This window comes from Eulemur rufifrons, chromosome 7 (assembly GCF_041146395.1).
Source record: "Eulemur rufifrons isolate Redbay chromosome 7, OSU_ERuf_1, whole genome shotgun sequence".
NCBI lineage: Eukaryota > Metazoa > Chordata > Mammalia > Primates > Lemuridae > Eulemur > Eulemur rufifrons.
In genome coordinates this window covers 224,662,527-224,685,719 of record NC_090989.1, presented here as the reverse complement: position 1 = coordinate 224,685,719, position 23,193 = coordinate 224,662,527, and the positions used below count along the sequence as shown (strand labels likewise).

At 39.0% G+C, this 23,193-nt stretch overlaps 1 protein-coding gene across 1 annotated transcript in view; it reads right to left on the bottom strand.

Annotated features, from left to right (window-relative positions):
- The window catches only part of KANK1 (KN motif and ankyrin repeat domains 1), a 57,277-nt gene extending 56,685 nt beyond the window's left edge, over positions 1–592 (bottom strand). The window contains exon 1 of the mRNA XM_069476440.1: positions 574–592. The gene's annotated coding sequence lies outside the window, so the exon portion shown is untranslated. The remainder of the gene's footprint in view (positions 1–573) is intronic.
- Positions 593–23,193: the final 22,601 nt, after the last annotated feature.

The following is a 23,193-nucleotide window of genomic DNA, read 5'->3' as shown; positions in this document are numbered from 1 at the left end:
CAGTATTGGAATAGATATCCAAACTATGTCAGTCTCTAATAGAACCAAAGTAAGAATTACAATACAGGTCCTTTATGATTCATAATATGGCTTCTTGCATATTCCTCTCCGGGAGAATCAATTTACAGAATATACTTTTCTCCCCCTGACCCCCTTTCTCGTTGTTTAGCAACATCAAACAAAAGCTGCTTGGGAGTGGATACCAGGAATTGGTTTTAAGCAGCCAAACTCGTGTCCTCTTTCCTCATTCAATCCCTCAGAAAGAAGTGCAAGAGGAGTATACATTATACTTGCATCAGCATTCAGGATTTTATATTTATCTTTCAACACATCAATAAAATTGACTTAGACAATAATTTACCTGATTTCAGTACATAAAGACTCTAAGATAAAAGCAAATTTTCTGAAAGAATTAAAAAAAAAAAAACCAACAAAACTTCAATGGATAGAAAATTGCTTTGAAATGCTAGTTATCTAGGCAACTTACTATTATCCATTATTAAAAGAGAAATAAAAACTGGTTGAAGCAAAAACATACATTTAATACAGACACACACTCCAGAGCACAGTTACCTGAGGCGCAGCCGTTAACCTTTGTGGTGTGAGCCATGCCGGCTCAAATCCAATGACAGATCCAGAAAGGAGTGAGGAGTCGTGCAAATTTTATGCATCAAGTTCCCAAACGCATTCAACCTGAAACAGTAAAGAGAGCCCCATCAAAATGCATCATTTAAAAATATGTACAACAGTAAATCTTAGACTTCTGTTTACAAAGATGACTGCTAATGGAGAAAGCAAATCAGAATGGAGGGAGACCGCATTGGACCTGGCCATTCAGGATTAAGAGAGAGAACACCAGGATGTATCCGTGGAGGTGCTGAAAGAAGGTCTCGAAACGTAATACCCTATGGGAAACAAAACTGCTTCTCCAGAGATGTATCAGGACGGTGGTCTTCAAATACAAATGGCCTCCTAATGTGTACCATTCTGTAGCACTCCACAAACTAGTTATGGTTTTTAAGCTTATCTTCCTTTCCAAATGTTGGTTCAAAAGTTTCTTTTATTCAACTGCAATTTCAAAGGAATATCTTGCCCCAAATGTTTACATTTTTGAAAAGATTAACTTCATGGAAATTCTTTTGCAATATCTCAACTCTTTCTACCAACACCAGCTTTCTCACATGCAATCAGCTGTCTAAAACAAATACGATTCAGTCAGTCCTCATCTTAAAAGAAAAAAAATCTTCAGTATCTCCCACTGTCTTATGGGATAAACTTCAAATGACATAGCATGGCACACGGTTTTGAAACGTTAGGGTACATTTAGGGCAACATATTTCTGACTTTATATTGATTTGCTATTTACCTGAACTTTTAAATACCTCAAACTAATTTTTATTTCTTTTTTAATAATGGATAGATAAGAGCAAGTTGCCTAGATAACTAGGATTTCAAAGCAATTTCCTATCCATTGAAGTTTTGTTGTTTTTTTTCCAACTGAGATTACTACAATAAGACATTATGATCACGAAATTTAAAACAACAAAATAAGACCAAGAAAAAAAAAAAAAAAAACAGAAAAGAACATTGTTCCCACCTTTGCTTTTTGTAAATGTCTTCTGAAAAATATTGGCAAAAAAAGCAAACAATGGTACATATAGAGATATTCTATTTCCACTGTGACCAAATTCTAACTCTAGACCCATGAAATCAGAACAACTTGAGCTAAACAAATTCCAACCTGAGAAAGTGTCAATTCAGAAACCCACATTACCTCCTAACAACAGGAGAATTGCTAAAATATCTGTATATACTAGATTCTAATGTAGCCACTGAAATCATGTACGAGTTTTTAAATAATATGGTAAAAAACTCAATGCATGTTGATTAAAATAGAACTGTATCCTATCCTAAATCCAATTCTATTAAAAATATACATGTTTACACATTTAATTTAAACAATTACAAATAAATACACCAAAATGCTCATTGTGGTTGCCTCTGGGTGATGAAATTATGGAAGATTTTAGCTCCCTTGTTACTTTTGCAATAATTATTATTAAAAAGAAATATTTAGACCATTTCTGTCAATGTTAGTTGTATTTGCTTTAAAAGCATCGGGGAATAGAAAAGGTACTAAAAAATGTTATGCAAAAGGAAACTCCCAGGCCACAGTCATGGAGATTATTAATAATAGCGGTCAGAAATGTAAGCAAATAAAAAGGAAGGAAAAGGAAATGGCTGATCACTTTGATCACACAGGGTGAGAATTTCTTGCTGCTTAGCTAGTGAAATTTTCCTCATTGTTTAAATGGGCTTGCACCACAGTTCAAAGCTAAAGCGAACTACTGTGAAAATAACTCGGTGCAAACTCAAAAGGATCCCTTTTTTCCTCTTACAGGCTGCTTCTGACAAGCACGCTCCCCTGGACGGGTTTTTTAGCTACAGGGACTAGTACTCCTCCACCTGGAGAGACCAGATTCTAAACCTTCCACTGCCCGCTGACAGGGGCACAGATTGGCTCTAATCTCTCTGACTGTGGGGCAATCGCCTGACATTCTCTTGGAAACAGAGGTATTGCTTCAGGTCCATGGCGTGGAACTTGTGTGTTTGTACTTTAGCTTCTATATTATAGCTTGTAAATACCGCCACTTAAAATCTGGAGGGCAAACAGAAGACAAGAAGAGACAAGCTGCATGTGCTATGGATGAATGAAGTATGTGGCAAGGTATTTGGATGGAGATGTGCCCAGAATCTTCCTAGTCAGGCTTTATAAACTTTGGCCCAAGGTTCTCTACTGTTATTGAACCTCTTTCAACCTGGCAGAGGATCTTTATCTCAGATTCAAATTGGATTCTCCTACCTCCCTTCCAACTGAACAATAAAATCAAAATAAGGAAGCAGCCTAAAATTAGGAATTACAAACATATCACCAGTAAAATAACAAGACACTGACACTGGGTGTGGATCCTGGTAGTGTCTGCAAAGAGAACAGTTTTATATTCTGTATAGATTTTTCCCAGTTATTGTTCATGTCTGGCAGGTGGCCTCAAATTGTGGGGATTCATTCTTCTTAATGATATGCAGATTCTTATGTCAGTGCATTGTATAGACCAGAAAAGGTTTGGCCATGGTCCGTTCCTCTGTCACAGATCAATAAACTGCTTCTTTTCTCCCCCAGAGGACAGTGCAAACCAGTAAATCTTAAATGGTACAATGGTGGCTTAGTCCTGCTAGCTAAGAGAAAAAGCACTTTTTTGAAAGGATTTAGGAAAATCCATCAATAGAGAAAATAAATAATTCTTCTCTATTTATTTCAAGAAACTGAAGGGCAATGAAGAACATTTTAGTAGCTACCAAAGTATGGTACAGTGAATAATGCAAACGTTGCATGAATTGACCCCACAAATACTTTACATTAGCTAAAATGAAACAAATACGAAAAAAAGCTCATTAGATCTTTTTTTTTTTTTTTTTTTTGTTGAGACAGAGTCTCACTTTGTTGCCCAGGCTAGAGTGAGTGCCGTGGCGTCAGCTTTAGCTCACAGCAACCTCAGACTCCTGGGCTTAAGCGATCCTACTGCCTCAGCCTCCCGAGTAGCTGGGACTACAGGCATGCGCCACTATGCCCGGCTCATTTTTTCTATATAGATTTTTAGTTGTCCATATAATTTCTTTCTATTTTTAGTAGAGACGGGGTCTCGCTCTTGCTCAGGCTGGTCTCGAACTCCTGACCTAGAGCGATCCACCCGCCTCGGCCTCCCAGAGTGCTAGGATTACAGGCGTGAGCCACCGCGCCCGGCCTAGATCTTTTCTTAAAACATCAATAGAAACGAGTAGTTAGATGAAATTGAGATTTGATCACTTTGAGTGCTCTAGGCTAGCACTGCTAAACTATCAAATGCTACTGTCTTGGTAAGAAACAAGATGATGATAACACTGATGATAATGCTGATGATAACTAACATTAATCAGTATCTTATCTACTATTAGTTACTGAAATCTACAATGTCACCTACTATAAAGTCCATCATTATTTTAAGTACCACTGATAAAAAGATGTCACCAGCTTGGTGTGGTGGCTCATGTCTGTAATACCCCAGCACTTTGGGAGGCCAAGGCAGGAGGATCATTTGAGGACAGAAGTTTGAGACCAACTTAGGCAAGAGTGAGACCCTGTCTCTACAAAAAATTTAAAAATTAGTCAGGCATGGTGGCACACGCTTGTTAGTCCCAGCTATTCGGGAGGCTAAAGCAAGAGGATTGCTTGAGTCCAGGAGTTTGAGGATGCAGTGAGCTATGATGATGCCACTGCACTCCAGCCTGGGCAAGACAGTGAGACTCTGTCTCAAAAAACAAAATAAAACAAAACAACAACAACAACAAAAAAGTCACCAATTAAATGACAAAATGCTTATTAAAAAATTACATTAATTGTAAGACACTTCCATGCCCTCATTTCAGAGGTGTTACAATGTGAAAACCGTGCTTCTTAGAATTGATGAAATTACCTTTAGAGTACTTTTTAAAGCATTTAATAGTTATTTGTTTAAAACTCAAAACAACCCCGTGAAGTCCTAAAATCTCCTCCTCGCCATTTTATAGATAGGAAACTAAGGCACAAGGAGGTTTAAAACTTGTCCAGGTCACACAACTAGCATGGCAGAGCTGACATTTTAAACTAAGTATTAAATAATTCAGCACTAGAGTTCATGCGCTAGCCCTTGTGATTATGTAGAGTGAGGATGTTATTATTTTAACAAATGAGAACTTGCATAAATGAGTGATGTCTGTTTTAAGGTAGTCACCTTTGGGATACATAAGTCACCTTTGGGATGCATAAGCTTATTACAAGCATGCTTTCTTCAACTCCTCTTTAGATAGAAAGTGATGTCTCAGAATTTTATGAAATAATCTTTTAAAGCAATTATATTTGCAACCTTATTCCTTGGAATAATATGCATAAAACCTTGAAGGGGAACTTATATGGCATACAGGAAATGTCTCAGTACTTAACCATCACACTCTAATCTAGACTGCACATGGTATTAGCTTGATTATTAACCTTGTTCCTCAGATTTTATATGATTGTTATTTGGCTCTTTCAAATTATCAAGTATTTTTTCAGCTGAAAGAAAAACTTTCCACCGAGGACAAGGGGGAGGTTGTGAACGGAATGGTAGGAGTTTCAAAAATGGATAGAACTAGGGCAGTATATTAGAATAAGAATCCTGCCACTCAAAATGACAATTATGAGAAGAAAATGGTGATGTAGATGCAAGCTACACACTATCACTCCGAGAAAACCAAAAATGAATATACAGTGCTGAGATTATCACCAGGATTATCCCAGAACTCTAATATAAGGACGAGTTCGTTCCCAGGGCCAGCGAGAAATAAAAAAACTCCCAGAAGACAGTAAGAGAATTAGATTTTCATATCTGCAATGCCTCTCCCCCAAATCTGCCCGGCACCAAGTACACAGAAAACTTCCCCTAACCCATGGTTTCTATACTAGAAAATGTGAGATTGAGGTGGACAGGCAGCTTCTCCACCATCTTGGGTTCTTTGGCAGGAGACCTGTCCATGGCTCTCAACCCACAGGAAGCATCGTGAGTGCCAAAAGGGAGACACATCCCCGAGGCCAACCAGAGACAAGGTGTGGAGGAGGGGACAGGCATGGCTACCATCCCCAGCCCTAGAACTCTGCTTTGTAACTTGGTCAAAGGAGACGCCAAACCAGAGTGGCTGTTCAGCAGCACCATGCTATAGGAGGTACGTTCTGCAGGTTCCTAGGCATGAGCCTTTAGCCAGCCTTCCCACACTGCTCACATAATCCCTTTGGGGCCTCCCTCATTCTGGATGGGACTCACTCTAATCCTTTGCTAGAGCCAAGGCAAACCTGGCTTGTAGGTACCATCTAGTGCCACAAAGGAGGCAGTAACCTAGCAGAAAAAAAATAAAAAATTCAAGTAAATTATAGAGAATCTCTAAGCAAATATAACCAATAAAACCCAAAACAAGCCAGACAGAGAGGACTAGAATAAATAACTAATCCTTCAATGTGAAGACATAGATGTACATCCACAAGAAACAGCAGCACACAGAACCATAACCTCCCCAAATGGACAAAGTAACCACTGACTGACCCTAGTGAGACAGCAATAGATACATAGGCTTTCTGACCAAGAATTCAAAATAGCAATTTTAAGGAAACTCAGTGATCTCCAAGATAACTCAGAAAAGCAATTCAGAAATTTATCAGAGAAATTTAACAAAGAGATTGAAATGATAATAAAACAAACCCTAGAAATCTTGGAACTGAGAAATACATTTGCTGAACCGAAAAATTCATTGGAGGCTCTCAATAGCAGAGTGAATCAAGCAGAGAAAAAAAAAAAAAATCAGTGAGTTCAAAGCAGGCTAATTGAAATCACACAGAAGAGAAAAAACAAAAAGGAAAAGGAATGAAGACTGCATATAAGATATAGAAAATTACCTGAAAAGACTAAATCTAAGAATTATTGGTGTTAGCAGTGATACCACAGGAAAAGTGGGGGTAATGTAAACCAGCTCTTGGTTATTTTGCAACCAAATTACCTAATATGACCCAACACCATTTGGCTTCTGCAAATATAGCAGATAATTTTCTTGGTATAAGTGGGGTAGAAGTACAGAGGTATCTCAAATATGGATCCAGACCTAAATTAGAATCTTGGATACTGGTTTTCATTTCTGAAGTGTTAAAAAAACAAAAAAAGTTGAGATTTGTCCAGCTATGCTTACAACTTTACGCCTTGGAGTAACAGAGTTAAGAAGTTGGAGGAGGTACAAATTTATTATAGGAACAAATTAAAATGCAGGTATAGTGAAAAATATGGAAGAAACAATAGTAAATAAATTCATTCATTCAAAAAATAAGTTCCCATTATGTGCCAGGCACTGTTTTTGGCATTTAGGATACAGCAATGAGCAAAGCAGATACCCACCCACCCTCTGCCCCAAAATAATCTAACTAGAGATCTGTGCTGTGGGCCCAAAGAATATTTAGGTTCACAGTGTGCTTAACAGATTAGCTATATTAAAAGCCAATTCCTTATTCATCTTTTCTGCCTTATTTGAAAAGGGTCCTCATGATAAAATCTGCCTCCTTGTGCTCCAAAGTGGACAAGAGCATGTCCAGCCCTCCTGCAGACCCTCACTGCCTATTCACACCCACTCTACCTCATGAAAATACGACAGTGTCTTTCCAAGAGTGTGTGCAATGATTATGCTGCTGTCAGTGAACAGGTTAAAACCATCTCAGAGCCTACAAATGCTCTCAGAGCCCTGCGCTGGCTCTACTCCAGCTGGGTCGCCGGGACCCACACAGCTTCCCGAACACTTAAAGAGAACTGACGCTTGCACAGTTTCTTTCCAGGAAATTTTCTATGATGAACGTTTATGATATCATGACAACCCAGGATGAAAACCAGCTGTTCTGCTGCAAAAAAGGAGCAATAGGCGGTCTGGAGAAGAATATCCAAATGAAAACCAGAACTACTAAAGTTTCTTTTCGTTTGTTTACCCCCTTCATGTTTTTTTATTGCCTTCAAAGGAAAATAATTTTATGACTCAGTAGAGGTACAGTGAAATAGTATTTATTGATTTGCTTTGGTTTACCTGTAATAGGCTTAGGAAAAACAGACCCTAGCAGAAACCCAAACCTTGATTTTATAACTATGATCCTATCAGGGAAGTCTTGCTCTTACTGAGCAAGAATTCTTACTGGTGGTAGTTTGTAAGTTAAAATATCCGTGCTTTTGCCTATTCAGACATTAAAGAACAACAATGTAACAGCCACAGATGTAAGGGAATTAGTTTAGTGTAGTTTGAAAGGTTTTTGTTCATTTCCTATATAAATAAAATGTATGGTTCTCATTTATTTACTGCCTTAGCAGAAAATCCCCCTGTAATTTCTTCTTGGATTGGATTCTTATGTAACCTTCTCTATGATTACTCTTAAATTGATCAATACTGCTAATGACATGTTCAAGGGTACCTAGGACTGTCACTAAGTAAAAGGGACACACAATACTGTCTCTTCTTAAAAACAAACAAACAAAAACCCTGAGTTTGAGTCTTGCTTTGTTACCCGGGCTGGAGTGCAGTAATTTGATCATAACTCACCGCAGCCTTGAACTCCTGGGCTCAAGCAATCCTCCTGCCTCAGCCTCCCGAGTAAGTGAAACTACAGGTACACACCAAGCCTGGCTAATTTTTTTATTTTTTGTAGAGACAGGGTCTTGCTATGTTGCCCAGGCTGGTCTCGAACTCCTGGCCTCAAGCAATCCTGCCACCTCAGCCTCCCAAAGTGCTGGGATTATAGACGTGAGCTACTGGGCCCGGCCAGCCTCAGATTCTTAACCTTAAAAACGTGGTCCTCAAAGTGTCATCCCCAGAACAGCAGCATCAGCATTATTTTCTGGGAACTTGTTAGAAATGCAAATTCTCAGGTCCCATCCCAGACCTACCACATCAGGAACTCTGGGTTTGGAGCCCAGAAATCTGCATTTTGATAACCCTCTAGGTAACTCTGATGTAGGCCAAAAGTTTTCAAAATCACTACCTTCAAAAATGGGTTAATTAGGAAAAAAATTAAGCCCTAAGGCTCCAAGAGCCAGGAATGTCCTCTGATTATAAGAAAAGGGTACCCAGTAATTTAGAAAATATCTCCCAGGCAGCCTGACTTTGTTCCATTCATTTATTTAAAAAATATAGACTGATTAGCCGGGCATGGTGGCACATGCCTGTAGTCCCAGCTACTCGGGAGGCTGAGGCAGGAGGATTGCTTGATCCCAGGAGTTTGAGGTTGCTGTGAACTGGGCTGATGCCACGGCACTCTAGCCCAGGCCACAGAACAAGACCCTGTCTCAAAAAAAAAAAAAAAAAAAAAAAAAGACAAAAAATATAGACTGAGCACTGAGCATGCAGTAGGCACAGTGCTGGGCACTATGGTGGTAAACAAAATAAACTTGGTTCTTGTGTTTTTGAGGCTTACAGGCAGGAGTTTTACATACACACAGACTATGAATATATTATGCTAAATGCTATCAGGGAGAAAAAACGAGTGTTGAGAATAATGGAGGCACTCCTCCTTAGGGCTGAAGTTGAGGGTATGCAGATGGAAATGGTTGGTCCTTAAAGGTCTCTGTAGGGAAATAACATTGAAGCTAAGATCTGAAGGATGGGTAGGAGTTACTTAAAGGGAAGGTGGAAGATAAAGATAGTCCAGGAAACAGAATAGAGACCAGAAACAGATCCATACAACTGTACTTGTATGATTTTTGACAAAGGCATATAAAAAACAATTCAAAAAAGGAGGGAAAGTCTTTTCAACAGATAATGCTATAGCAGACACTTAGGCAAAATAATGAATCTTAACCAAGGTCTCACCTTACATAAAAATTAATTGCAAATGAATCAAAATCTTAAATCTAAAACAAAAAACTATAAAACTCTCAGAAGAAAACATAGAGGATCTTTAGGACCTAGGGCTTGGAGAAGATTTCTAGATATGACACCAAAAGTAAGAGCCATAGAAGTAAAAATTGATAAAGTGGTTTTCAAAATTAAGGTTTTATTTTTTCTGTAAAAGAGTGGTCTTGGCCGGGCGTGGTGGCTCACGCCTGTAATCCTAGCACTCTGGGAGGCCGAGGTGGGCGGATCGTTTGAGCTCAGGAGTTCGAGACCAGCCTGAGCAAGAGTGAGACCCCATCTCTACTAAAAATAGAAAGAAATTATATGGACAGCTAAAAATATATATAGAAAAAATTAGCTGGGCATGGTGGCGCATGCCTGTAGTCCCAGCTACTCGGGAGGCTGAGACAGGAGGATCGCTTGAGCTCAGGAGTTTCAGGTTGCTGTGAGCTAGGCTGACACCACGGCACTCACTCTAGCCTGGGCAACAGAGTGAGACTCTGTCTCAAAAAAAATAAATAAATAAATAAATTAAAAAAAAAAAAAAAAAAAAAAAAAAGAGTGGTCTTAAGGTTCTGTCTGGGGCAGGAAAAAGCTCCACGCACTTGAGCAACTGAGTTTATCAAGAGAGGGAGAGAGCAGATTGGGCTGAGGTGAGAGGTAAGCAGAGGTTAGGTTATAAGATACGCTTGGCCTTGTTGCCCATATTAAGGATGCTGGGTTTTAAGTGCAAAGTCATCGATGGGTCTAACACTGATTAACATAAAATAAATGATCTTACTTTTAAGTGTTTTGCTTATGCTTAGGTTTCTTACTATCTTTAAGGAAAGGTAGCTCTGGGCTTCTTTAGTTATGTTATCAGCTGGAAAGGCCATTGGGGGTTCTAGGGATGGTTTATTCAGACTTCACATAGAGGATTTCACCTTGAAGATATAATCAGCCTTTTGATTTTATAAAATTTTGTTTTCTTTTTTTTTTTTATTTTTTTATTTTAAAATTTTGTTTTCTATTATTTAAAGCAGAAAGGGCTCAGCCATGCCAAATAGAAATTTTCCAGATTTTCTTGTGTTTTCCCAAGAACATAAAAGCTCCTACTTCTTTAAGGTAAACTTTAAAGGGGTCAAGTGCCTAGCCAGGAGGTACTTCACAATTTGCTGCCTGAGGAAAGTTCTCACAATGTTAAACGGTATTACCAGTATAGAATATGCACTTCAACTATAATCGGTTATGGGAAAAGCTGTAACCAGAGATTGAATTCAGAGATTGAATTCAGAGATTAAAAGGTAGAAGTAACTCAAAACCACAATGAGGTATCACCTCACAGCCATTAGGGTAGCCACTATCAAAAAAGCAAAAAATAACAAGTGTTGGTAGTATTTAAAGAAATTGGGGATTGTAAAATGGTGCAGCAGTTGTAGAAAACAGTATAGAGGTTCCTCAAAAAATAAGAAATAGAACTACCATATGAGCCCACAACTCTATTTTGGGGTATATACCCAAAAGAACTAAAAAGAAGAACTTGAAAAGATATCTGTACCTCCACGTTTCACTAAAGAATTATTCACAACAGCCATGATGTAGAAGCAACCTAAATATCCACCGACAGACAAATGAATAAAGAAAATGTGGTATATACATCCAGTGGAATATTTTTTAGCCTTAAAAAAGGAAATCCTGTCATATGCTACAAAATGGATAAAGCTTGAGGACATTATGCTAAGTGAAATATGCCAGTCACAAAAAGCCAAAGAGTGCATGATTCCATTTGCATGAGATGTCCAAGTAATCAGACTCACAGAAACAGAAAGTAGAATGGTGGGTGTAAAGGGTAGGGGGTGGGGGAGTGGGGGTGTCGAGAGGGAAACAGGCAGTTGCTCAATGAGTACAAAGTTTCAGTCGTGCGAAATGAAAAAGTTCTAGAGATCTGTTATACAACAATGTGCATACAGTTAGTAATACTATAACATACACTTAAAAATTAAGAGGGTATATCTTTGTCACATGTTTCTCACCACAATAAAAAGAAAAAAGGCAGAGTTAGCATCCACTGGGCCCAGCCACACTCTGGGTCAAGCTGCCTTCCACATGTCATACAAGCTGTTCTAGCAAATCCTGAATGTTGCTTTCCTTTAGCCGAAATAAATCTCACTTAAGCTCTTCCCTTTTTAATACAGGGGACTCAGAACATTCCCTGCTTTTTTATCGTCACAGGCTTTCCTGCTGGGGCAAGCGCACCGCTTTCATGATGCTTTAAGTTAAGAGTTCTGCTGACGTTCATCCCCACGCTAGGCAGGCAAACACCAGGACACAGGGTGGCAGCAGGGGTGGGGGCACCTGCCCTGGAGACGCCATTTAGAAATAGGAAATGACTAAGAATCCTTGCTTCCTGCTGGCAGCGCATGCTGCTGAGGGATGCTTTGGAGAACAGAAGTAGAGTGACAGACTGACCAATGACAGGCCACGCCCAGGAGGAAGAGCCGTGTTCCTTGGTCAGCAGGACAAGGAGGCAGAAGGGGGAACCACTGGGTCATCCCCACTAATTTCAAATGGTCAGAGGCTACAGATGTGTCCTCTGAGGACCAATTCAAATGCCATCAACCACTTCTGCCGTGTTCGGCCTGGGAAATGCAACAGGAAGCAGATGCCATAGCAGGAATGTAAACGCCATCCTCTTCACGGGGAGGTCCTGCCTCTCCCTCTGGTCCTTCTGAAAGGCTCCGACAGCAGTGTCTCAACCCCACCACACTAGGAAGAGCGCCAGAGCATGGGGCCTGCCAAAGAACAGGCTTCACCCCTAACCCAGGCTGGAAAGGCTGGACTCAAGCCAGAGTCATGGGTCAAGCCATGTCACAGGAAGATTGGCTCCCCAGTATGCAACCTGACGGCACTCAGGAGCCAAGTGCCCACTGGCTCCTAAAGTGAGAGCCCTGTTCATCCTCCTGGGCAGTAACACCCCATGAGCGGGATCTGAGACAAGGAGGAAGTGAACACTAGGACCCAGGTATAGCGGGGAAAGGCTGGTTAGTGTATTTGTATCATACTAAAGCAAAACTAATTTACAAATATTTGTTTGAAGCTATGAGTAAGCAAGTAGAGAGAAACAAAAACAAAAATATCTAGCCATCAAGGAGAGGGAAATGTTGAGTAATGGCAAAATGTCTATTGTTTCTAATTCAAGGTGTTTAAAATCTCAACGGCACTGCTTTTATTTGTTCTACACTAGTTTTGTATTTTTATTTGTATGTATGTAGTTATTTATTTATGAGATAGAGTCTCGCTCTGTCACTGTGGGTAGAGTGCCGTGGCGTCAACCTAGCTCACAGCAACCTCAAACTCCTGGGCTCAAGCAATCCTCCTGCCTCAGCCTCCCGAGTAGCTGGGACTACAAGTGTGTGCCACCACGCCTGACTATTTTTTTCTATTTTTGGTAGAGAAGGGGTCTTGCTCAGGCTGGTCTCAAACTTCTGACCTCAAGTGATCCTCCCAGGCTGGCTTCCCAGAGTGCTAGGATTACAGGTGTGAGCCACTGTGCCTGGCCACTGCTCTACACTAATTTTGAAAAAACAAATATAAGAACTATGTGTTGATAGATACTTACATGGGTTTGTTATTGTCTAACCCCCTTGCTACTCAAAGTGTGGGCCCCTGTGCAACTTGCTAAAAAAGTAGAATCGTGGGCCCTAACCCAGACCATGGAATCAGAGTCTATTCTAACAAGATCTCCAGGTGATACGTATGCATATTGAAGAGTGAGAAGCACTGGCTTAGCTCTTATTTTTCCCATCGGGTCTTGAGCTTCCTAACCCCTTACCTTTTATCTGGTGGGACCTAGAGCAATGGTTCATAACCATGGATGATAATTGGAATTACTGTCCAAGCCCCACCACAGACCAATTAAATAACTCTCTGGGGGTGGGACCCAGGCAGAAGTATTTTTTAAAGCTCCCCAGGAGATTCTAAGTGCTATGTTTGGGAGTTATTGGTCTATTCCAGTGGTTCTCGAAATGTGGTCCCCAGATCAGCAGCATCACCATAACTAGGGAACTTGCTAGAAATGTACATTTCTTCTTCCTTCCTCCGTCTCTGTCTCTTTCACACCCGCCCCCTGTACATCCAAACTATGACTATGCTTATAAAAAAGTAACTCAGAAAAACTTCAGGAAATTCTCAGAAGGCAGGCGTTCCGGTATTTCTTTTGCACAATATATTTGGCACCTAGAATAAAAATATTTTTGTTTTATAAGGATGACTTCAAATTCACTTAAAATGAGGAAGCTGCTAGGGTATATGCCTCTAGGGGCTGACAGGGTCATAGGGTGAAAACATGCATAGTTTGAGTGGTAAATAAATTCTACTGTCTCATGGGTGGTTTGGAAACAAGTAATGCTCTATCAGGGCTTACTTGATAGCAATAGTATTTCCCCAAATCTGATAATAAAGCATCCCAAGACTCTCCCCAGAGATTCTGATTCAGTGAGTCTCACATGGAGTTGAAATATATGTTCTTAACATAATCTGGAAAAACACACTGCCTTGTAGGACCCTTATTCTTTAGGCCACTGTTTCTCGAAGTGTGGTCCTGGGTGTCAGCATCACCCGGGGACTATTAGAAATGCATATTCTTGAGCTCTGCCCTGGACTGCTGAATCAGAAACTCTTTAGGTGGGCCAATGGCTGGTGTGCTAAAAGAGCATCTTAGCTGATTTGAGCCCATTTTCAAAACTCTTACACCTAATTTTCAATGAGAAGCACAAAGAAACACTGGATGGCCTCAGTTTGAGTCTCAGCCTGTGTCTTTCATAGGGAAGAATTGTCCTCCTCCAAAGAACAGGATGAAGAAGCGTGATGAAGACAGTCTTTGGTCATAACCATAAAATCTCCATGTTGATAGGAACAGAGTTGCACTAACTGCAAAAACAAAAGCAATTGTGCTAATGTGGTGGGCATTATTAAAAAGCATTATAAAATTTTACTTTTATTGGAAAAACAATCTAACAGCAACAGTAAAAAAAGAAAAACACTAAGTAAGTGTCCAATGTGATGGGGCTTGTTCATCTTCCTAGTTGCTATCCTTTCTTTCTCTTTTTTTGTTTGGCAAAAAAAAACACATTTACTAAGAAAGTATGAAAACCAGGTCATAGTTCCATTATCTCCAAACACAAGAGAACTACTTGAAAACTTGGGGAGTACAAGACACAGGACGTGTACAACAGGGACAAGGTTAGAGGGTTCTTGAAACCTCCAAAATCAAAGGCCAAGCTTTAAGGTTTTCGGCCAACACCCATTGTACAAGGGAGCAGTTTGATAGCCTTTATTAGATATCCAAAAGATGCCAGACCCAAGGAAAGTCAATAACCTCTGAGTTTCCATGTATTTCAATGGACAAGATCTAGACAAAAAGACCTAACAATTCAACAAATATGATATGGAGGGAAAAAAAGTTCTCTTACCTGGAAACTTTTTCTCTGGCCTTAAAAACTGCTTGTGAGAATTGGGGCTCACCCACCACAGCAGAGCTGGGAGATGTGCAAAGTAGCAGCACTAGATAGAACAGGAGCCTGGGAACCACATTTTCATTTCAACTTGGCCTCAAACCACCTCCACCACTCTGGGAAAGTTACTTAAACGCTTTGAGCCTCAGGTTCTTTATGGCTGGACTGGGACAGCCCTAATGAAACTTCCAGGCCTGACAGACATTCTATGCTTATGCTCTTCTAAATCCTGGGCCCAAGGGGAACATAAGGTTCCCCTGGGCCAATGTTGCCAAATAAAGACAGCTCATATGGGATGCTGTGTATGGGTCAGCAGGACACAGGTCTTGCCTCACAGGCCCCAACTGCCTCCAGGAAGCTCCTCGGGCACAGCAGTGATTACTCAGAGAATTCCCACCAGTCAACACCAAAAGAGGTGCTGAAACGCCCAAGCTCTGGCTTCTTCTCTAACTCAACTCCCAGAGTGCCAGCTGTTTCTCCACCCCTTAAGTTTTCTATCTCCCCTCTATGTAAGAGTACAGAATATTCAACAATAAGGAAAAGTGTAAAAGAGAAAGTGAAAAATCAGCTAAAATTCCACTACTATCAACATTTTGGTGTGTAGCATCCCAATTCTTCCTTGTGCTTATATAAACACGTGTACGTATGTATTTTCCCCAAATACGTCATTTTGTAACTTTTAACTTTCTATTACAGTCATCTAAGACAGTAACTACATCACTTCTTAAGGCTACACAGTATTCCCTTTCATATCTGTGCCATATTTGATTACATTTAGACTGTTTCCAATTTTTTCACATTGCAAACACTTTGATAAACATACTTTTACATATAGCTTGTATACTTGTCTGATAATTCCCTATGGGTAACCCAAGAGGTGGATTTGCAAGATGAAAAAGTACAGCCTACATATTCTGACGGATGATGTCAGTTGTCTTCTAGAAAAGAGGTATCAATGTATATTCTCACCAAAACCTTGTGGGAGCGCTGGTTTAACTGGATTCCATTCTCAAATTTATTGCATTGAATACAGTAAACACATCCTCAAAACAATGTATCAAAAATCTCTGCATACTATTAGTGTGTTTTCATGAAGTTTGAATTTAATATAGCAATTTTAGTTGTTTAACATGGGATTCTATGTTTATTCTTCACCCTTGGCTCAGAGCAATTTATATTTTATAATACTCAACCCCTACATATAATATGAAATTTATCTATGGGGGTAAATTTATAGATAATTTTCAATTCTGTCATCTGCAAGTCTAAGATTTAGCAATCCTTGATTACTTAGAGTGTTTCATCATTATATTACATGGGGCATGATGTGTACCATTAGTCAGAAGAGAGATGTGAATAAATTTCAGACTTCTAAGACTGAAAAGGTTATTACATTGAAGGAACACACTTAGTAAAGAACATAGTTGGATCCAAGGTAACTTCTGGAACAGGCATTCCTTTATCCTCTCAACAGAGGATGTATCTAATACGTAGTACTCACACACACATCCAAAAAAAGCAGATGCTTAAGGAAAATGCTGGTAAATCACAGAAGAAATTTCTAGCTACTGCTGCCACTGTAAGGTCAGGTTTCTTAAATTAGTATTGTAGAAGCAGAAATTAATACCGTTAACTATGGATTATATAAAAAGATGGAAAATTTTCAGAAATTTTGAAGCCATGAAACAAAATAGAGTTTTTTAAAAGGAAGAGAACAAGGAATGCAGGAGAAAATATAAAATGCATCTATATTAACATGCACACTTATTTTGGCGGTGCCCTTACAGAAATAAAATCACATTCTTAAAGACTTATGTAGTACATTTAGTATTATATGATCATAAAATTCTTAGTTGCGATGCTTTAAACCATCGAAGGGGCTCTGAATATCACCTAAACCCAAATCCTTCCTTCTGCAGATGAGGATGTTTAGTGAAATAACGAAAGTTAAACAGCCAGAATATAGTCACACAAACTAGATACTGGTGGTCCTGTAGCTTTATTTAGGGGTGTAAAGAAGGCACATAACAGCTTTTTTCCTATGATGAAACCAGGAGGGAATAGAACTTTCCTTTCTAAATTTCCTCTAATTTCCTATTTTCTTTGTCTCCCACTCCCCTCCTCTCTACTCCTTTTCTCATAGCCCTTAACAGATGAAAAATGAGCCAGTTACTGGAATTCCAAACCTATGGAATATCTATTTCTTTATTTATTTCATTAGCAGAAACAACTGGGCCTCTGTAGCAGATACCTTAAGATTTTTAAAGAGACTGGGAACAATATTTAAGCCCTACCTGCCTGGGCAGTCGCTCTCACTCTAACCGTAACTGGACAGTCGAGGGTCTGTCTGTGCCACCCTAACTTGCATATGGTGCAGAAGTCAGAGCCAGTTGAAGCATATGTTTCCTGACAACCCGCTACTCAGGTTGTGGCCTGTGGTCCAGCAGCACCCGGTGGCGCCCTCTAGGCTCCCACCTCAGACCCACTCAGTCGGAATCTGCATAGCAAGATCCCACACTGAAGCGTGAGCAGCACTGTTTTAATAGAGGTCTCTACGCCACTTTTCCCTTGCTGAAGAGTAAAATGGGGATAGCACTAAAAATGTCCCATTTTATTGATTTTCCCGTATTTCTTTCCCTTTCACTTTGTAAAACTTAAATCACTTACATTTCTTTGGGGCTAAGAAGCACAGAGACCAACCCCAAACTCCAATATGGCTGTCGAGAGAGAAAGGCAGATTTATGAATTTGATTTTAAGTAAGAATAATTTGCATTGAATTTTTTGCAAACTGCCTTGCAATGAAAATATTAAGATTGTATATAATAAAATAGTAAAGTATACTCTCATTTTAATGCAGGCAGGAAGGGACAATTTTATTCTATTAATACTATATTAAGGATTGCAGGCTGTCACACAAAGTGGCACCCCCTTTGCTATGAAAAACAAAGGACTGCAGAATTTTCTCTCTTTAAGCTTTTGGACTTTTTGATCCTGCCTTCTCGATCGAAGAGGAGAGGTGGGTGAGGCAGAGATGCTGCAATGCAGGGCAGCCCCTCCAAGCTGCATCTACTCCCGTCCCCATGGGCACACCAAGGGAGCCGCACAGGTGGGGAGAGGGTGATAGACACGTGTTACAGCCCCCTTGCTTGGTGGCCATGGGTGAATGATGGTCAAAAATAGGATCAATATCAGCTTAATGCATATGCTCACACTGAATGAAAACCTTGATGGGCCTTTAAGAAGAAACGTCCATCTTCAACTTCCAACAAGCCACGCTACAGTGAAAATTGTTGAAGTGTCAAAGCTACTATTCTGTGCCAGAGCGAACAAACACATGCTTTAGTATTAACAGCCCATTAAGAAACCGGCTATAATCAGACACTACTGACTTAAATCTGTAAGTTGCATTGTAGGATATTACCAGACTAAATCCTCATTCTGTAAGTCAGCTCAGTGGCTGAGGTCAGTTATCACAGATCTTTATAATTCCACTAATTTCCTGGCTCCTTATTTAATTTTCTTCTCTGCCCTGAGCCAGGGTGACCAGATAACTTAAGGTCCAAATGGGATGCTTTTGAGAGTGTTAAAATACTAAATAGATGGGATAAGGGGACAACAGGCATGAACTAGGACTGTCCCAGGGAAACTGGGACATATAATCTCCCTATCTTTAAAGAACTGTTGGAAAAAAAGACAGGGGAGGAGTAACAATAAACAGAAATAGTGAGAGATTGCTATAAAGACACTAGAAACCAACTATAAAAACAGGCATCTTATTTATTCCCGTGCCATGAGACTCAACACATTCTTATTAATGAGCTATAGTAAAAACACACTGTGGGTGCCAAGAAAGGCTGACCATAATGTGAGATGTCAAACAAAGCTGTGTTGTTCTCAATGCCATCACCACTTAGCATAAACGCCAATGAAATGATTGCTGGAATGAGAGCAATCTCAACCATCCCCATAGGGACTTGACATTGAGGTGCACCATTTCGCTCAGTTTAACCAGAGTCTCATCCCTAATTATCTACATGGTTTCAGGATAAAAATTCTCCCAGCTGCTATTTGAAAAAAAAAAAATGACAACAGACATGTCCACAGCTTTACAATTTTACAATGTTTTCACATTCATTACCTTAGCTAAGCTCCGAAACAGCTTCATGACATACTTTCTCCCATAAAAGATAAGGAGACTGAAGCTCAGAGAACGGGGCTCCCCTTGGCATGTGACTCTGTGACAGCTCTTGCTATACTGTGCTTTTGTTCCTATCATGTTGCTCTTCCCCACTGGGCTTTAAGGTTTGCAAGTGCAATGATTGTGTCATCTTGGTTTTCTGAGTACCTAGCACTCAAAGCCTAAGATACCCAATAATCAAAATATTTTTAAACTAATTAAAAATTATTTTTTGAATGAATGGATAAAATCCATAAGAAAAGGAATTGGTACATTTCTATTTCTGTGTCTATGTTCTCACTTTATGACCCAGAGATGGAAAATCTTATAAACACACTATATATTTTTTAAAAAAAAAATTGAGATAATTCTGTTATGGACAAAAGAAGCAAGAAACTTACTACTACATAGTTAATACAGCTTAAAGGAAAAGATCACCTAGAAATGGTGGTCTCTAATCTGTAGATTACCTGTGTGTCGGGTACATAGGAAAGCAGAGTGTTCCAATGTACTGAATCACCCAGAGCCCTTCATTTTCTGATTTCCCTGGACCTTCAACAGCATCTCCATGAAAAACATGTTCCCAAAACTACCCACTGGACTGATATTTCATATCTCTGCTATAAATAAATGTGAGCCAGAAGAAGAACTGAGGTTGTTCAGTATTTGTTGTTCTGAATCAACAAGGAAAAAATAGCTTGGAATCATCTGATGCTGTGGATACTCACAACTTTATTAAAGAGTTTTCTCCTCAAGACAAACTAGAATGACTTAAAAAAAAAAAAAGAGGGGGATTAAATATATATTTGTAAAAATGAAAGAATATGGACACTAAGAAACTATACTTGTTTGCTGTAGTTTTCACTAGTTTGGAACCTGACCAAGGCTAAAGATAAATGCTATAATGGATTAAATTTCATTGAAAAGCAAAGAAAGAAACCAAAAGAGGTATAAAGTGATAATGTCTTCTTAAATTTATGTTTATTACTTATTTCTCATATTTCATAAATTAATAAAAGTACATATTTACTTACAATGCCAAGAAACAATATAGGACATCATTATATAATAATTACATATCTTATCCAGAACTTAGTTGTCTAGCCACAATAATTGGAACACTAATGAGAACAGAAAATAAGTAAGTAAACTATCCAAAAAATAATATCTATGAACTTAGCTTATACAGAAGGCCTAAGCATGGCCAATTTACATACGGTTCTATTACCTTGGGGTGTCCCCCCCTCATTCCTATCCCATAGCCCACGTGAGATTGCAAGGTCATGGGATTGCTTCAGAAAGGCATAGTAACTCAAAGGCAAATTCCTACAGCAAAGGAAATAATTTTAAAATGATGTTTAAAAAGCAGAAATGGACCTGGTGCAGTGGCTCACACCTGTAATCCCAACACTTTGGGAGGCTGAGATGGGAGAATTGCTTTAGCCCAGGAGTTTGAGACAAGCCTGGGCAATACAACGAGACCTCATTTCTATAGAAAATTGACAAAATTATCTGGGCTTCACGGCAGATACCTACAGTCCCAGCTACTCAGGAGGCTGAGAAACGAGGGTCATTTGAGCCCGGGAGTTCAAGGCTATAGTGAGCTACGATGACACCATTGCACTCCAGCCTGGGTGATAGAACAAGACACTGTCTCTAAAATCAACATAAATAAAACGTAATAATAATACAAAGTCTGTAAGTATGTAATCAATTTCAGAAAGTTTTCAAAACAAAATTACTAATGTAAGAGAAGGACAGAGAAAACATAATTAGAGAGACAAATCTTGTGCCCTTTGGAAAGGTCAGCTGTCCAGAACAACTCATTCTCTGACAGAGAAATATAATCTACATTTTTACTATAATTTACTTTTTAAATATTTTTTCCCTTCTATCTCCTTGTGGAGCCTGCTGATAGCCATACTTTCCAAAGGTCTGCATAATGTCAAAATAGGTCTCCTACACAAACTTAGAAAATCTTATGAAAGGTAACAAAGAGTGAAGCACAACTTTACTAGGTGTCTGCTCTGCTCTGAACTGTCAGCTCCATGGGTCCATCACACCTCAGACCTCCTGTTTTCCCTGCACACTGTCTAGTCTAATCCCCACACAGGGTAAACATTCAATAAATGTTTATTGAAATAAATCGTTTAATTTGTGGCTAAATCATGAAATGATTTCTTAACCCTTTACACCTTGTTTTAGTTGTATAGACCTGTGTATTAATTTTTAAACATTAGGGATTTAATTTCTTAAAAATATGACTCCACTTATTTCACTGATTGTTAAGGCATAATTCTTGAACTCCTAAAAATTTCAGAGTAGAACTTAATTCCATTTTACCCAGGTTAATGGTAATTTAATGCTTCTTCTCAAAAGAATAATGCGCACACAAAAATCGGAGGTACTTATCTTGATTGAAACCTTAGTGACCACATCGATTTAAAAATCTGTGCTTTGTTTAACTGCTTTCCCAGAAGACAATATAACTTAGTCTCCAGACCTAGAAGGCCAGGATCCACTCTACTTCTGTACCCTCTGTTACAGAGGTTAAAAAGACTGACTTTACCACATTACTGGCATTCTACTGCATGTAGAATAACAAAGGCAATGACTACGTCAGGAAGAATGATGCATGTTCTATGTAATGACATATCATACATTGCACTAGAATATATGTTTTCCTACATGCAAAACAAATCAAAGCTAAGTCCAGTTTATTTATATCAGAAGCTTTTAACTAAATCCTCATGGGAGACGGCCCCTAAAGTTTGGACCAAAATTTTGGGTGGACAATCAAACAAACAAAAAAAATGCATTGCAAAAAGTATCTTATTTTGTAAAGGAACATTTAAAGAGTTAAGTAATACTGAAAGTTGTTTTGAAATAGCAAAGAGCAGATCTTACAACAAATACAGTGAAAGTTAGTCATCAAAAAGATATTTGAAGGCAGTGGCTTTGAATAGCTTATGAAAGTTATGAACTTCCTCACCAAAACATGCAGACATACGCACACACCCAAAAAATCTGTATGAGACTTCAAAGGAAAATGGAGGTAGAGGAATGTCACTCCTCACCTTCAACAGATCCTTGATTCAAAATATAAGATCCTTCATTTTAAAGCGTATTTCCAAATTCTGATCTGTCCAGACACTTCAAAATAACCTATCCTATTTTTATGATTCCAAATAGGCTTTCTTTGTTTTTTTGGTTTATAGAAAGGTGCCTAACATATTTATTATGGAGCTACAAAGTAGAAGAAAAAAGGTAAATTTGCTCAGCAGTAAATATGCATTTTAAAAAATCTTCTAGAACACAGGGATACTTACCCTCGCCATCACTTCAACACTGGCTTTACAGAGAGGAAAGGCTGCCAGGGAAAGGCATAAAAATAAAACTCTCAAAATACCAAAAGGAAGTACTAACTTTCTTCCATCTATAGTAGAAGCTCACTAGATGGAGAGAAAAAAAAAAAGGTGACAGGCACCTATTTACTGTGAAGAACACAGAAATATAATTTGCCTTTAGAAATGCAAATAAATTTCAAATAGTAATTATTAACACCTGTTAGAAAAGTTCTTGTTTGGCTTGAGTTTTTCTCCCAAAGATGGAGAATTCTATCAATAAATAGCCAATTCATAGAAATGTAAGCCATCTCTTGGTTCCAGTGGCTGAGAATGTCCAAGAACCAAGAATTGAGTTTTTTAAAGGAAATTTACAAAAGTAAGCTTATGTACTACTGAGATTAGCAAATCAAATACTCGTTCAAAACCAGGCCTGCCAACTAAGCTCTACTCTCATTTTTGCAGTTTATAGTTTGCTCAAGTGTGAATCAATTCAGAGAAGCTGCTGTAAAAATAATTCTATCCTTTAAGGTTAAAGAAGATGAGGAAATGGCTCCTTGTACGTGACCTGCAAAGAGAAGGGCTATTCCTTTCCACTGCACGAATGGGGTGACTTAATCGTTTAGTATTCTGCAGACCCATTTATTCTAGGGCCTTTCACACTATTGTGGTACAGAGGTAACAAGTCGGAAAACACAGTGAGGTAAAAGAGGTAAAAAG